The sequence below is a fragment of the Myotis davidii genome, unplaced genomic scaffold (assembly GCF_000327345.1).
Source record: "Myotis davidii unplaced genomic scaffold, ASM32734v1 scaffold135, whole genome shotgun sequence".
Classification (NCBI taxonomy): Eukaryota; Metazoa; Chordata; class Mammalia; order Chiroptera; family Vespertilionidae; genus Myotis; species Myotis davidii.
In genome coordinates, this window is record NW_006289813.1 from 10,936,231 (window position 1) to 10,951,625 (window position 15,395).

A 15,395-nucleotide genomic window follows, 5' to 3' on the forward strand; every position below is an offset into this window, starting at 1 on the left:
GGAGGTGGGAGTGGTGAGATCAGGAGGTGCAGAGTGTGGATGCCCCTCATAGAGAACAGGACAAGGAGGAGGTGAGAACTTCATAGGCTTTTCACCGCTCTCCCCCCAAGGTCAGACATGTCAGAGGACCTCTCAGTTGGTTTTTCTTTGGGGTCCTCATCCCTGGGGCCACCCTTCTTATGTCACCTTGAACCTGTTGTGCTGGGACTCCCTCTGTTTCTCTGTGAAATGGAATAGTGTTTCCTGTTACCAGGCCGTGTCCTGTCTTTGTTTACACCACATTCAGGGAACAACCTCTTTCCACTGTCTGAGAAAGTTTCCGGGAGCTGAATTTTCTCAGCTTCGCCAGTGACAGAGAGTCTGAGAACAGAGTTCAGGGGGAAAATTCACTCTCCCTTGGAGTTTTATGGGCATGACATCATTGACTTCCGTCTCCTGTGGCTGCCAAGGAGTCTGCTGCTATTCTGATTACGTTTACCTCCTCCTTTTTTGAAGCCTTAGGGTCTTTTATTTATTCCTGGGTTACCAATGGGCTTTAATCTCATTGTATCTTCATTCATTTGCTGAGTCCATATGGGCCCTTTCAGTGTAGGGGAAGAAAAGGTTTTAATACTATTCTCCTTCATTCTTTATATCTTTGCCACCTGAATTCCTCATATATTAGATTCATGTTTTAATGTTATTATGTTTTCTTTTCAAATTCCATCCCTTTAACTTTTTGTTTGGGGAGATTTTTATTATCTTACAGATTTCCTGCTCTTTGTTGCTCATTGTTTAATACCTGACAACAAATGTTTTCTTACTTTTGTGGTCTTTGATTATAACCTTTCTTTTAAAGCATCTTGCTCCTCTCTTTATTTGAAAATACAATTATTGTTCTTCCTTTACTTCTGTCATTCTTTCTCTTTCTCTATTTCTCCCCCCCCGCCCCACCCTCCCACTCTTCCTCTCTCCTCTTACCTGCAGAGTCTATTTCCTTCATTTTCCTTTTTCTATTAGTTGGTTGGTGGGTTTTTCTGTTGTCTTACATTCTGAGATCTTCTTCCAAAGCCTAGCTGTGCTTGTCTTTCAATTTGTTTCTAACTTTTGATTTATGTTTTTCTCCTTTTTTATTCCTCTGATTATTTAGAAGACATACAGTATATTTCTAATCCTACTTTTGTTACCTATACAATTTTAAAGTATGTGCTTACATGTGCCTTTTAGTGGGGGGAGGGTTGCTTTTATGATTTATCAACTTACAAATTAGCACATTTCTATTATCTTACAGATTTAAAATAGGCAACTAGCACATTTCTACTCCTTTTATTCTCTACTAGAGGCCTGATGTACAAAATACGTGCAAGGGCCTAAGCCCTTGAAGCCCTGGCTTCTTCCAGAAGGTCGTCCAGAAGGACGTCTGGAAGGTCGTTCAGCTGTCCAGTCTAAGCATAATATGGCTTTATTATTATAGATTTCTCACACTTCAGGCTCCAATCTTTGTCATAAGTGCTTGCAGGTTTCTCATTTCAATTTACTTTAATATATAATTATTATTATTATTTACATATTATATTATATTGTATGTTATATACCTGCATTCTTTCAATAATGATAGAATGGTATCCCGTGTTATGATCTTGACCACAGTTGTATAAGCTTAATTATCTATTTTAATGGGTCTAGGGACCTTGCCAGTCTTCATACAATAGCAATCTCATTCTTGAGTTCAATAGTTTAAATCTTTTCCTTATCAATAGGAGTATGTCTTGAGGAGATTTTTAAAGAAGGATCTTCTAACTCCTTGCATATCTGGGAATGTCTTTCTGTTGCTTCTCTTCTCACTTCCCTTAATGTCATCCTGTCATCTTATCTCTTCCTTGATGCCTTGCTTCATGGAATTTTTACTCTTTTTAAATTTTCTAATAGTGTAATCTATTTTGTAAAATTGCATTTGATAAAGTAAGTCTTCTTCCAGAATATTTTATTATTTTCTTCATCTTTCTTTTGAGTGCTACATATCTCTTTTACATGTGCCTTTTAGTGGGGGGAGGGTTGCTCTATAATCTTCACATGTAAGGTTCCTTTTTCCCAGTTCAGTTCCGACATGGGCATTTGCATATAATCCTTTTATAGACCTAAATGGAGCTGGTCTCTTTCCTTCTGGCCCTATTCCTGCAATGTACGCTTTTCAAGTGCTTTCTGGAGCAAATACAAATGATTTGTTATGTGAGTAGTCTTTGTTTCGATTCTAACTTCACAACTTCTCAGCCATTTATTTGCTTTTGGGAAAAGGAATCTCTGCACTCCCTCACTTGCATCATCTTTCCCAAAATCTCTACCTCAATTTTTAAATTTAAAAAAGAATTTCAGAGAGATGTGCTTTCTTTATGAAGCTATTGAAGAGTGGCCCACACCCATCAATATTTGTGTGGCCTACATGTGGTTACCAAAAACATTAACTTGGAATGTGATCTGTTGATCATCAACAGCAGTACTTATCTTTTTTTTATTAATGAATCTTTATTGTTCAGATTATTACAGCGGTTCCTCTTTTCCCCCCCATAGCCCCCCTCCACCTGGTTCCCCCCCCACCCCATGCCCTTACCCCCTGCCACTGTCCTCATCCATAGGTGTAAGATTTTTGTCCCATCTCTTCCCGTACCCTCCATATCCCCTTCCCCCCAAGAATTGTCAGTCCACTCCCTTTCTATGCCCCTGCTTCTAGTATATTCACCAGTTTATTCTGACTTGATTTTTAGGTTCACTTGTTGATAGGTATTTATTTGTTGTCACTTTGTTGTTCATAAATTTTGTCTTTACCTTTTTCTTCTTCTTCTTCTTAAAGAAAATCCTTCATCATTTCCTATAATCCTGGTTTGGTGGTGATGAACTCCTTTAGCTTTTTCTTGTCTGTGAAGCTCTTTATCTTACCTTCAATTCTACATGATAGCTTTGCTGGGTAGAGTAATCTTGGTTGTAGGTTCTTGGTATTCATCACTTTGAATATTTCTTGCCACTCCATTCTGGCCTGCATGGTTTCTGTTGAGAAATCAGCTGACAGTCATACAGGTACTCCCTTGTAGGTAAGTAACTAACTGTTTTTTCTCTTGCTGCTTTTAAGATTCTCTCTTTGTCTTTTGGCATTTTAATTATGATGTGTCTTGGTGTGTCTTATTTGTGTCTTCTTTGGATTACTTTTGTTTGGGGTTCTCTGCGCTTCCTGGACATGTAAGGCTCTTTCTTTCACCAGGTATTTAGAATGAAGAATACACAAGTATTTCTGTATTTGTTTACTATTCTTCTTCACAGTGTCCAGTCTTCATCTCTTTCTGCTCATTTTCTGGAAACATCGCTGTGTCCTTTACTCTCAAAAGTGCCATTGGTGCCTCATCTCCTTCATCCAGTCACAGGAGAGAGATGGCTATGCAATGACTACTCACAGTGCCCTTGCTCTTTAGAATTGGTTTATATTGAACACTGTAGGAACTCTTGGCTCTGCAGTTCTCTGATTCCATTTACTATATGATGCTCACATTATTGCTCTTGACGCTGCATCATTCATCATGAAATACTAGCTTCAATGACACGCCAAAGGGATGCTGCTATGCCTCACAGATGTTGACCACAAATGCAAGTCTTTTATCCAGCGCATGTAGAATAGCATTTGGGGTTTGGAAGTTTTGGAGCTCTCTGACCTAGCTGCAGTTTTTTAGGTTAAGCTGCAAAAGTGCAGGTAATTCCTTTGCACAGCTGCTCACAATTTGGGTGGGGATATAAATTGAGTGGGGCGGGGTCTCAGAGAATCACCAGGGCAGAGCAAACAGCAATGGCTGTCGTCAGTGTCTCCATGACCCAGACTCCACGTCTTTACATCCCTCTGAGTCCCTCTGCGTCCCTGAGTCCCATGCTCCCACAGCAACAATGATCCCTGCAAGCAGCTCTGCGAGAAAGCCACCCTCGCTTTCTGACCCGCTGCAAGACAGTCCAGTTTCTCCCCATAGGAGTCTGGGACCCCAGAATCTCGCCTTAAACGAGCTCAGTGCATTGGAGAGCTTGTATCCCCTTCCAATTGAAAAAAAACGCACATCCAGGTGCAGCCCGCCTCGCATGCCCTTTGTACCTCTGTTCTTGGCGCCTCTGCACCTCCTACCTGGTCTTAATGCGCTTCTTTCTTTCCTTCCAGTTGTAAAACTTCCACTCGGCCAGCTTTCACATAGTTCTGGATGATAGCTGTTTTGTCTTATAGACCAGCTTTCACGTAGTTCTGGATGATAGCTGTTTTGTCTTATAGTTGTAGTTTCAATGTTGTTGTGGGGGGCAGCACATATAGGTTTATACCTTATGCTGCCATCTTGGTTCTCGCATTATTTATCTTTGCAGAGGATTCTGCCATCTGTTTGCAGCAAAGAATGCTTATGAAGGGTTTCTCCAGAATTGGCAGTCAGTCACACTGTCCTATTGGCCACTGTGGCCCATATTTGTGGTTTGTCCCAAGTTTGGTGGGACTCAGATGATCCAGAGCACAGCATCAGGTTAGGACACCTGCACTGGAGTCCTGACTCCTCCATGTGCTCCTGTATATCCTTGTGCACATTACTTAGTTTTTCTGCACCTCAGTTTTCATCTCTGAAATGGATATAATAATAATACCTACCATGTAAATGTTTGTGTGAATTAAAGAGTCAACAGAAATAAAGCACCTCATTAAATACTAGCCATCCATCATTACTGGTATTATTGGAACTCAGTAGACTAGAGGGATTTAGGATTGAATTCATCAGTCCGGATTGTCTGACTGTAGATTGTTAAGGACTTGGAATATATGTATATTAGTTTCTTGAGGACAATGAGATTTTTCAGAGCCTGTCCAATGTCATTTAATACCTATTAGATTGTAATACACAGGACACCTGCATTCAGCCCTCTGCTGGTCTCACTGTTTTCAGGAGCCTACACTAGTTATTCTTCAGGAAACCTTTTTATTTTGTTCAAAGAATTGGATTTCCCACAGATTTTTTCCTGTATCTGTGAAGGCAAATGCAATTCTCTCATGGCTACTTGTGCAAATGTAGACCTTACATCATAGGGTCAGTTAGAGAAAGATATCATAGTACTGTCTAAACTACCAGACGGTGTTTTTATGTTCTGCATATGATATTTTGGCATAAATTATTACAAATGCTACACTGGTTGGCTGATGTCCCAATTTGAGTCATTTAAAACAGCTGATCTAGAGAATGAGATCTTTACATTAGGGTTTTTTTCTCTATCCCAACTCATTGTAAGAATATGGAGCATAGTATAAACTATTTAAATATAAAGAATATTTTTTCATGTCAGTGTACATTGGATCATTAGGTTCTTTTGCAACATTGGCTAATAAATTATACCAATTATAATACAGCAAATATGATTAATTAGATACCAGTATAGTACATTCCTCCTCACACCCCTTTCATCTTCTTGCATCGTTGTTGGTAAGAGCAGTAGATAATATGACATTCACAGCGTGATTCATCTGATCATTTTTGTGATCTAATATCTGAAGCTTTACAATGGAGAGTTGATGCCAAAGAATATGACAATATTTAACTAACTAAATAACTTGCTACATTATTTAATAGTTAATTAAAACTATTTTTAAGAGCATCACAACCATTTAGTATTTACGAATACATAAGACCCATCAGATGGGAAAGAAATTCAACCAAGAGAATGAAAAATAACTAATCTGTGGATGTGTTGAAGAATGAATGCGACTGTAAAAGGTAGTTTCATAGGGATGGGAGCCAGAGGTTACAGAAATATTATTCTAGTTACTCTGTGTGTTCATTTTCTGGTTCTGATTAATCTCCTCCAAGTGCCACAGTGAGAACTCCTTCCTGCAGAGAATGGAATGTTCCAGCCTCACCAAGAAAGATGACCCCAGCATCAAATGTTAACTGTATACTTTTGGCAACCACCTGGCCTAAAAGAATCAATTGGCCAGAAAAATCATCTACAGCATGTGGTACCTTCACTCCTGAACCTCAGTTTGGCAACTGTTTGTCAGCTTAAAAGAAAAAATGTAGAGGTATTAGAAACCACTGTAAAAGATCAAGTTCTGCTGTCATTTTGTAGGAACTATGGTAAATATTCACGTTATGTCTCACGTTCCCCATCATTCATTTGTCATCAGTGCTTTCATGAGTTTAGGGGGAAAAAATCAAGGAAATGAGATTCTAGTTTTGTTTGGTTTTCAATGTGGCTAGCTCATGGACTCAGGAAGTATAACCGCATGGCCATGATATTCTTACTGTCTCTCTCTTTACTACTTGATTGCAAAGAATGTGTCTGAAACTCTGGGCAGGATACTGACCTTGAGTCTATCCATGGTGTCAATTTGCTTGCAGATCTGACCTGTGTAAAATATGGATTCAATATGTTTCTTTGAGTTCTCTCCTAAAACCAATTGGATTTATGGCAATTCCTGGTAACCTTGGTATATAAACCTTCCATTGATGGCCCTAAGTGACCAATCCCACTTGGCTAGCAGCGTGCATAAGCCGCAGAAACTGAGAGGCTGTGGTCTGGGCTCAAACTGTCCAGATCCACTGGACAAGGCCACCTGGAAAGCGTTCTTAGAAAACTGACTCATGAGTCTGGAGAAGCTCATTTCAAAGTATTTATCTAAGAATGAACATCCAAGAAACCCTGAAGCAAAATGCCAGAAAAGCCTGAAACTGTAGAAGGAGTGATGCCATCATTTTAAAATTCTTCTCCTAAAAGGAAGCCCCAGTGAGCAAAGTTCAACTCCTGTAATAGAAGAGGAAGCTGACATTCCTTCCAAAAGAAGAAAAAAAAATGAGGATCCAAAGAAAGTGCGTTGGAACACAGTGGTTAGTGAATCTTCCGTGACTTAAATTACACTTTGCACTTTGAGAGATGCTTATTAAACCATCTCCTGTGGGAAGGTCATTTATTTTAAAAGAAAGGAAAAAGAACTACAGTTGTGAAATGTTTAAATTTGTGTTAGACACATAAGCTTTCCCTAGAGCACCACTAATAGGTTCTCTTGAGAGGCAGGAAAAGATATTTCAGATGTTATAGAAACTCTGGGCGACACGATGACTAAGGAAAAATCATTTGGAAAGAGCATGGCCCTACCTAAGTATTTTGACACTGATTCAATATTGAATCATTAAGGACTTTTCAAAACACTAGTCTGTGTGGATATTCAGCCATAAAGTAGAAACACACAACTTTTACCTATAGTAATAAATTCTACACTTAGGTGCATATGAAATAGAGACACATACCAAATTTTGCAACTATCTAATTAAGATATGTAATGCCCATAAAATTCCTAAATATATACATTTTTCCTAGGACATTTTAGAGCTAAGCAATATTAGGTAACTATCTCACATCAATATTAGGTAACTTTCCCCCAGCTAAACAGCTAGCCTTGTAGAAGTGCTCATTCACTGAACAGCACACAGCAGAGTGAGTCGTCCCTCCCCTGGCCCCGGCCCTGGCCCTGCCACTTACCAGCTGTGTGACCTTGATCATCAAGAAGTAAAGTGCCTGCAGCAAAGGCTCTCACTACCTCTGGGCCTCAGTTTCTCATCTATAAAATGAGGATTCTAATAGCCCCTCCCCCTGGGGTTGTTGAGTGGGTCCCTGTGTGTGCATGGGTTATCATGTAAGCACTCAGAACAGTGCAAAGCACAGAGCAGGCACTGAGTCTGTCTAAACCCAGCAATGAGAGTCCAGGTCCCAAAGCTGCACTCACTGGGCTCAAATCCCAGCCCACACCTCTTCCATGACCTTTCTGCACGTCACTCTTGTCCTCTCTAAAGGGGAATAAAGAATAAGATCCAGCTTATTGGTTTGTGGGGAGAATTAAACAAGTTTATAGCTCTCAAAGATGTAGAGCTCCAGCTTGGCTTTTACTTAATGGAATTTGCACTCTACCTGTGAGACGCTGGTTCCCTTCCTGGTGCTTCAGTGTGTGAAGCTTCATTCTGACTCTTTAATATTCAAATCGATTCTGTTAGAAAGTCAGGATTTGACATGCGGGGCTTTGTTGCTGGTTTTTGTTGTTGTTGTTGTTAATATCTGTCTCTGACAATGGGGTAGCGTAGCGTGTCCTTTTCTTCCTAATAATCTGCTTTGGCTGCACTCAAAATAGGCCTAACACTCCAATGTACCTACTTTATTCAGACGTGCTGCCTACTGCCCACAAGCCCATCGCTTCCCGGTTTCTGCAGCTGTGTTTAATCCTATTATTTCTAAATGGAACTGGTTATATCTGGGATTGGCAAACTGTGGCCTATGGTGATTCTGAAAATCAGGTCTTATTGGAACTCGGGCATGCCATTGGTTCCCGCATTGTCTCTGGCTGCTTTCCCTCTGCCACGGAAATGCTGAGTGGTTGCAGCAGGGCGCATCTGGCCCACCAACCTAAAATATTTACTGTCTGGCTATTTAGTAAAATGTTTGCTGACTCTTGAGCTAGATGCAAATGTTTTCCCAGCAAAGTGAGTGTCTTAAGGAAAAGGTTGTTTCTGTTACCTTTCACTCTTTGTAGGGCAAAATAAGTGTTAATATTGTTACAGCAACATATTCCAAATAGTTCAGAAAACCTGAACCTGGTTTAAGTCCACAGTCTTTCTATCATTCATATTAAGTATATTGTACAGTGACTTACATGAGGAATTGATTAATATATTCATCTTCTCAGCAATTTAGGAAACGTGTTGTATCTTTTCTCTATTAGGAAAATGGTGTCTTCAATCTAGGAGATTTTTTTAAAATAAAAACATAAATTAGGTTAGTAATCATTAAGTCCATGTAACATGCAGCTTCGGTTTATAGGGCTAGTTTTTACTCCAAGGGTAGCACTTCCTAGAGCAAATATCTGGGTACCATGGCCCAGCCAAGTTGACACATAAGATAAGCCAACACCTGGATTCAGTTAGATGTATAGGAGGACGCAGCTTTGTTGGAGAATCAGGGAGTAGAATCTGTGATTTGGTGAAATATAGGATGGTCGGGGAAAGGTTACCTAGAGGGTTTCACTCCCTAATATGGGCACAAGGGCAGGAGGGCAGAGATGGGGACTATTGGCTCCGTTTCCCATCACATGTCAGATGGGCATGCTTTGTGGACAGGGGATACATGGATGAGGAGTTCAATGGGGAAAATTTGGGGGTTCTCACCAGGTAGAAGAGAAGCTCTCATTCAGCACACTGATGAAAAAGTAAATTAAGGGAAAAAACTATTTAAACACACATACACACATACACAATAATAATAATAATAAATACATAAAAATACACACATACACTTTGAATTTTTATTTTCATGTTAAGTTCATAAGTATGCATCCATTTGCTAATTCTTTTAGTTATGGCTAAAACCTACTTTGAGTAGGAATTTGATTAATAAAAATAGAAGTGGATTATTTTGCATAAAATATATGCAATACCTATGATGTCCAGTTTGAGTTTCTTTAAAGAAGAGTGAAACTGGTCACATTCATTCATCTATTCATTCAAGTATAAAATTATTTTTAGTTTTTAATTTTTTCTGTATTTTACTTGGTCTCAGCCATGCCTAAGCTGACAGCAATTTTGTTTAATGACTAGTCTTCACTGAGTCATTCCAAAGATCCAACTTTGTTTTCTTGGAAATAAGCTTCTCATTTTTCATGCTCATATTTCATCAGGCTACACCAAATTTAATTTTATTACATAATTCCAACAACAAGTTCAGCTGGGAGAAGCAGATTAGAATGTAGGCTCAGCTGGTTCCGTGTGCTCCTGCTTGTCAGTGGGTGGCAGCAGAAGGATGTTGACAACCATGGGCAAGGCTGGCCCTCATATGGAGCTCAGCATGCCCTTGGCCGGGGCTGGGTTGTTTCACAAAGAGAATGAAGAGGCCCAATGAGTCTGTTGGGTGAGTTCAGATGAGTAAATAAGAGAGCTACTCCTGCCCTAACCGGTTTGGCTCAGTGGATAGAGTGTCGGCCTGTGGACTGAAGGGTCCCAGGTTCGATTCCGGTCAAGGCCATGTACCTTGGTTGCGGGCACATCCCCAGTGGGAGGTGTGTAGGAGGCAGCTGATCAATGTTTCTCTCTCATCGATGTTTCTAACTTTCTATCCCTCTCCCTTCCTCTCTGTAAAAAATCAATAAAATATATTTTTAAAAAGAGAGAGAGCTACTCCTGCAGTGGAATATGGACTAAAGGCAGAGGGGTGAGGCATGTCTGGTGTCCAGAGAAGAGCAGATCAGATCTAAAGGCCCCACAGGACAAGTTGATTCAGGGAGTGTCCCACTGCTTTGCCCTCCTGAAGACAAAACCAAGGAGTCTTATGTAGGAGGTTTTATTGGCCCTGCCCAGTGGAAAACCTCCTGTCTGCTTGGGCAGCAGGGTGGTATAAGAGGGATCTTTGTAACCTACATGATGCCCCTAGTTATGAATCCATCCATTATCACAACCTTCTGTATCCAAGCATAATGTGAGTTTACAAACACCTTGCACCATGAAGCCAATTTTGGATAAGAATATTTCCCCAGCTCTGAAGTTGGGCAGTTTGGGAGGCTTAGAAACATGCTAATATTGGGCAAAGTTAACTTTTACCTCTCAGAGTTCTTCATATCAAGGTTGGACTGGTCAATATACAAGGAAGCAGCTCTGCTCCATACCAGCTCTTCAGCCACTTTGGTTCTGGGATAGTCTTTCTTTGGGAAGGAGGCTAAGCTTGCATGACTTTACACTCCCAGAAGCTCAGTCTCTGGGTATGAGTACAGGAGCTGGCCCAGAGCGCAGTCTTAAAAACCAAAAGGGCTGCACTGAACCAGGGTACTGGGCCACCTGAGTAGACTTGTCTAATTAACCAGTAACAAGGAATGAAGGTGTCTGCCTTCCTCCAGAAGAACCTATTCACCAGGCTTCCCACTGCCAGTTTATTAAATATCCTAGTTCTCATAGCAGTTAAAAATAACATCAATACAACTCGATTACTAGGGATGGAGTAAAGATAGTGCCCGTCGGCAAGGGCCCGTGTCCTGGACTGTCCTGAAGAGCAGGATGTTCCATTTATTAACAGTCATGTCCCCAACCCTGCTGGTCATCTTACTCATCAGGCTGAGGAAGAGATGGCTTTGTCAAAATTCAAAATCCTGACCCCAACCTCAGATTTGTGATGCCTGCAGAATGAAGGAGAGCCCAGGAACACCTGGGTATGTGAGAGCCCTGCCAGGCAGCTATGGTTTGGAGAACACTGTCTTCGCGCCATCTGGGTCACAGGAGCATAGACCAGGGTCCACTCAGCCCCTTTGTACTATCCTTGGGCATGAAAATTTGGGATGTTAAAACTGCCTCCATACTTGCCTGGAATGTAGCAGGTACCTCCTATTCACTCAGTACTCGATTTCAGTTGCAATCTAGTCTAGATTGCCAATTTGTCTGCTCTATGAAGTTACCGCCCCAGTATTTTGTACTCCAGGGCAAAGGTGTTTGTAATATAAACAGTTGATTCATTGGTTGGGTGTTGAATGGGTATGCAAGAGGAAGCTATCCTTCCCACTTTGGAATCTGATGACGGAAAAGATGCTCAACCTTCTGAGTAGAGTAGGGTGGACACGAAGAGCAGCATTGTGGGGGCATGGCTGACCCCTCCTCTTATTTGCATCTTCCACTACCTCAGGGACTGTCCTTTCTTCCTGGGGCTCGGTTGCCTAACATAAGACACAGTTGGTAAAGTCCATCATTTCTGAGCTCCTTCCCAGCTCTAACACTCAGCCTCCTTTTTTCCAATACTCTGTAAACTGGATAGAGGAGCAACCACATAAAGAAACAGAACTTCATTCACACTTGAATCTAATGATTTTCCTTTTCCCTTTTATGACCTGAAGTCTGTCATTGGAGTTTATGGGATGCAAACACCCTCCATGGTCTACAGAAAGAAAAACCTCAGAAGAAGGTTTTTTGCTGAAACAGGGAATTGTTGAGGCTGTTTTGAACAGTGAGGTCAAATTCTTTGGTCTCTGTGTCCCTCATAATTTTGTTTTCCCTGTCTCCCCATGGAAATGAAAGCTCTGTAGATCTTACTGATTCTTCCTAAGATAACAACTGATGACAGGATAGTGAGACAGGAAAATCTGGTAAAAATAGCATGTTGGCCCCCTAATAATAAAAATTCACATACCTCTGGCTTCTCACAGTCCATAAAATTAGCACCCACAGTGCTTCCTTTGTGGGGAGCTTTTGATGTCCTTCAATTTGGCTTGGTGTGATTCAGAGAAGAAATGCTGTGTTTAGAGATGAAAACAGCTCTGTCTCATTATAAATCTCTCCGTCAGTCTCACACGTCCACAAAGTGGTTTGCCTTTTGAGGCTGAACAAATGAAGTAACAGTCAAGGTATAGCTTCCAAGTGCTGACGGCAAAAACCTGCAATCCCCATCCAGGTCTCCTGTTTTCTGAAGTCTGCCCTGTCCTTGCCAACCAGCGGTCAGTAATGGTCTCTCAGTTCTAAAGTGAAAATCAGGGCCAATTCCAAGCATTGCCACCAGAACATCCTGCAAACAGACCATGGTGGAGGGAATGAGTGGGTGTCTGGCCCTCGCTATTCTAATGTGCTTACTAGTGAACTTTAGGTGGATTTGGAGACAAAGTGCATTGCTCTGGAAGGTAGAGCATGCTCTTTAAGTTAACTTACTGTTTCCCAATGGAAAAAGCAGACTTTCAAACTAGCATCTGTTTAGTGTTGGATCAGCATTGTTATCTTTAAAACATTTCATGTAGAAGAAAAGTGTGGTAGAAATAGAACAATCGATGCTGTCTTGAAAATTCAAAGAGAATAAGCAGAAAAATGAAACAACTGAAACTGAATTCTACAATGAAATTAGCAGTTACTTGCTCTCCGAGTGACTCCCTGATGTGAGTCTGTGACCCCTGGCTGGCTCGGCCGGCAGCAGAGCGGGCCCTGGTCCATGCCAAGCGGGTTGGCCTCTGAATCAGAGGATAGTTACAGCATGTGGCTGTCCAGGTGGTGCTTCATGACAAGGTATCTTACTAAAGCCAAACACTCTGGTTGGAAATTTGCATTTTTCAAAGGAAACTTTAAATAACCGAAACCAAAATGTTAGTATTATTTTAATGTAGAAGGGAAAGTCATTTTATTTAGAAATGACTAATGCTTGTGACAAATAGTGATATTGAATCTTGAACTAGTGGTGCCAGGAAACTCTGCCTCAAATGTTGAGTGACAGCGGTCAAGTCCATCGCCTCTCCCAGCAGCCCTCTCTAAAAGTGCGCCCGACAAGGGCCATCCTGGGCCGGGGAAGCACGGACGATGGCTGGATAGCTGAATCTTCTTGATCTGGGTAATTCCAGCTGCCTGCTTTGTTCTAGCTGGCAGGCAGACAGGAAGAACAGAACAAAGTGGGGCAAGTATGGCCTCTGGTTCGCTACTGAACACACCTGGCATCTGCTCTTGGAACCCTCAGAAAGTATGGGAGTTTGTGTGGATGTTGACTCTATCATGAGCTGAAATTAAGACCTTTCCCCAGGCTCTGCCTGTGAAAGGAAACAGACACTTGGCGTTTCCATATGCTCTGCGAACGATCTTGGTTCAGGAGGAGTTCTTAATGACGGGCAGTTAACAGAAGGGCAGAGAATGGATCGACCCAGTTGGAACAGCTTAAGATGATGGAGACAGAGGACTTAACGAGGGGGTGAGAAAAGCCTGAGTGCAGCCAAGATGGCTTTGCAGCCCCTGTGTGGACACAGCAATTAGAATTTACAGGTCTGCAGGGCTGAGAGAAAAATAGGAGAAAACATAAAAGCAACAGGAAGCAACTGAGAAGCTCCAAAGGCAGAAGCATCACAGCCAAGAGGCTGAAACCTGTTTCCTAGCAAGGAAGGAGGCATAATTTACATGATTTAACATGAAATAAAAGACAGTCATTTTATTGACCCTAAAAAATGGAAGCATTTCCACAGTTGAAATGGAACAATTCCTATAAGCCAGCATTGTTGGTTTTTTTATGAGACTAAAACATTGTATTATAGGGATTTTTTGTAATTGTCTTAGACACATAATAGAATTTCTTCAGGAGCAGCCTTGGTATAAAATAGTTTAAGACTTCTACAAATGAAAGTAAGTAAAAATGTTAAGGCACAACTCAGCCTAAAGGTGCAAGGGACCCGGCAGGGCTACCGCATAGCTGGGGGAGGTCACTTCTGCTTCCCATCCAGGAAGTGTCACCATCTTTCCTCTCCTTCCACCACTGACTTGTCCTGAGAACTTTCACAAGAGCCAAAAAACTGGCTCTGAAAATGGGGGCCAATTGAGAACTTGAGGAATGGCCCCACCATTGTGCTCTTGACAGAACAACACATGTGGAGCTGGCACAGCCTTGGTGGTCAGGGCGCTCCTGTAACATGGACCCTGATCCTTCTGCCTGATTCCTTTTTTAGAAATCATATAATGTGGTCCGTATGTGAAATTAGAGACTCTGAAAATGTTTATGAAAGCTTTGTAGTATAGGAAAAATGCTAGTTCTAAACATTGAATTGTCAAAATGCTGAATGTAAAGGTTGTATATACTGTGTGTCCTCAATCATGTTACAAAGTAGAGAGAGAGAGAGCATGTACCGGAAGTGAATGTGCAGGACTAAGTGCAATGGTTATCTCTGTGTGATTCTATCTTTCTCTTGATTGTTTTCTCTGTATAACTTGGGTTCCCACACGTCAGTCCTCACAAAACGTCTCCCAATGGTATGAGTGTCTTTGACCAAATGTTCCAGCTGCTGCTTTGGGTCCTCAGCCCTACTGTGACTTTGGGGGGAGAGGATGTAGAGTCATGAAGCCCAAAGATGAATGGGGACATCGTCACAAATCCTCCATTTTACCTCAAGACTCAGGAGAAAATCACTGTTATATTAATTCTTACTCAGAAATGCTGAACAACTGCAAAGTGGAGGCTTCATTTGGAATCTGATTCAAACACGAAGATTAAATTAAACTATGACATTTATGACACAATTGGGATTGGAACTCTGAATATATAGTGATATAAGATCGTTGTCAATTTCTTAGATGTAATAGTTTTGTGGTTATATTAAAAAACAAAGAATCTGTATCTTTTGGAGATGCATATTGAAGTATTTACAGGTTGGAATTTGCTTCAAAATGCTATAGGGGGTAGAGCATAAGTTGATAATTATTGAAGTTGAGTGGATGGGACACAGAGGGCCTTTACTTTTGTATATGTTTAAAATTTTCCATTTTTTAAAAAGGAGCTAGAGCAGTGGTTCTCAACCTTCTGGGCCTTTAAATATAGTTCCTCATGTTGTGACCCAACCATAAAATTATTTTCGTTGCTACTTCATAACTGTAATGTTGCTATTGTTATGA

General features: G+C 41.1%; 1 protein-coding gene across 1 annotated transcript in view; it reads left to right on the top strand.

Annotated features, from left to right (window-relative positions):
* The window catches only part of ADAMTS16 (ADAM metallopeptidase with thrombospondin type 1 motif 16), a 103,682-nt gene that overhangs the window by 77,057 nt on the left and 11,230 nt on the right, over window positions 1–15,395 (top strand). The gene's annotated exons all lie outside the window — the stretch shown is intronic.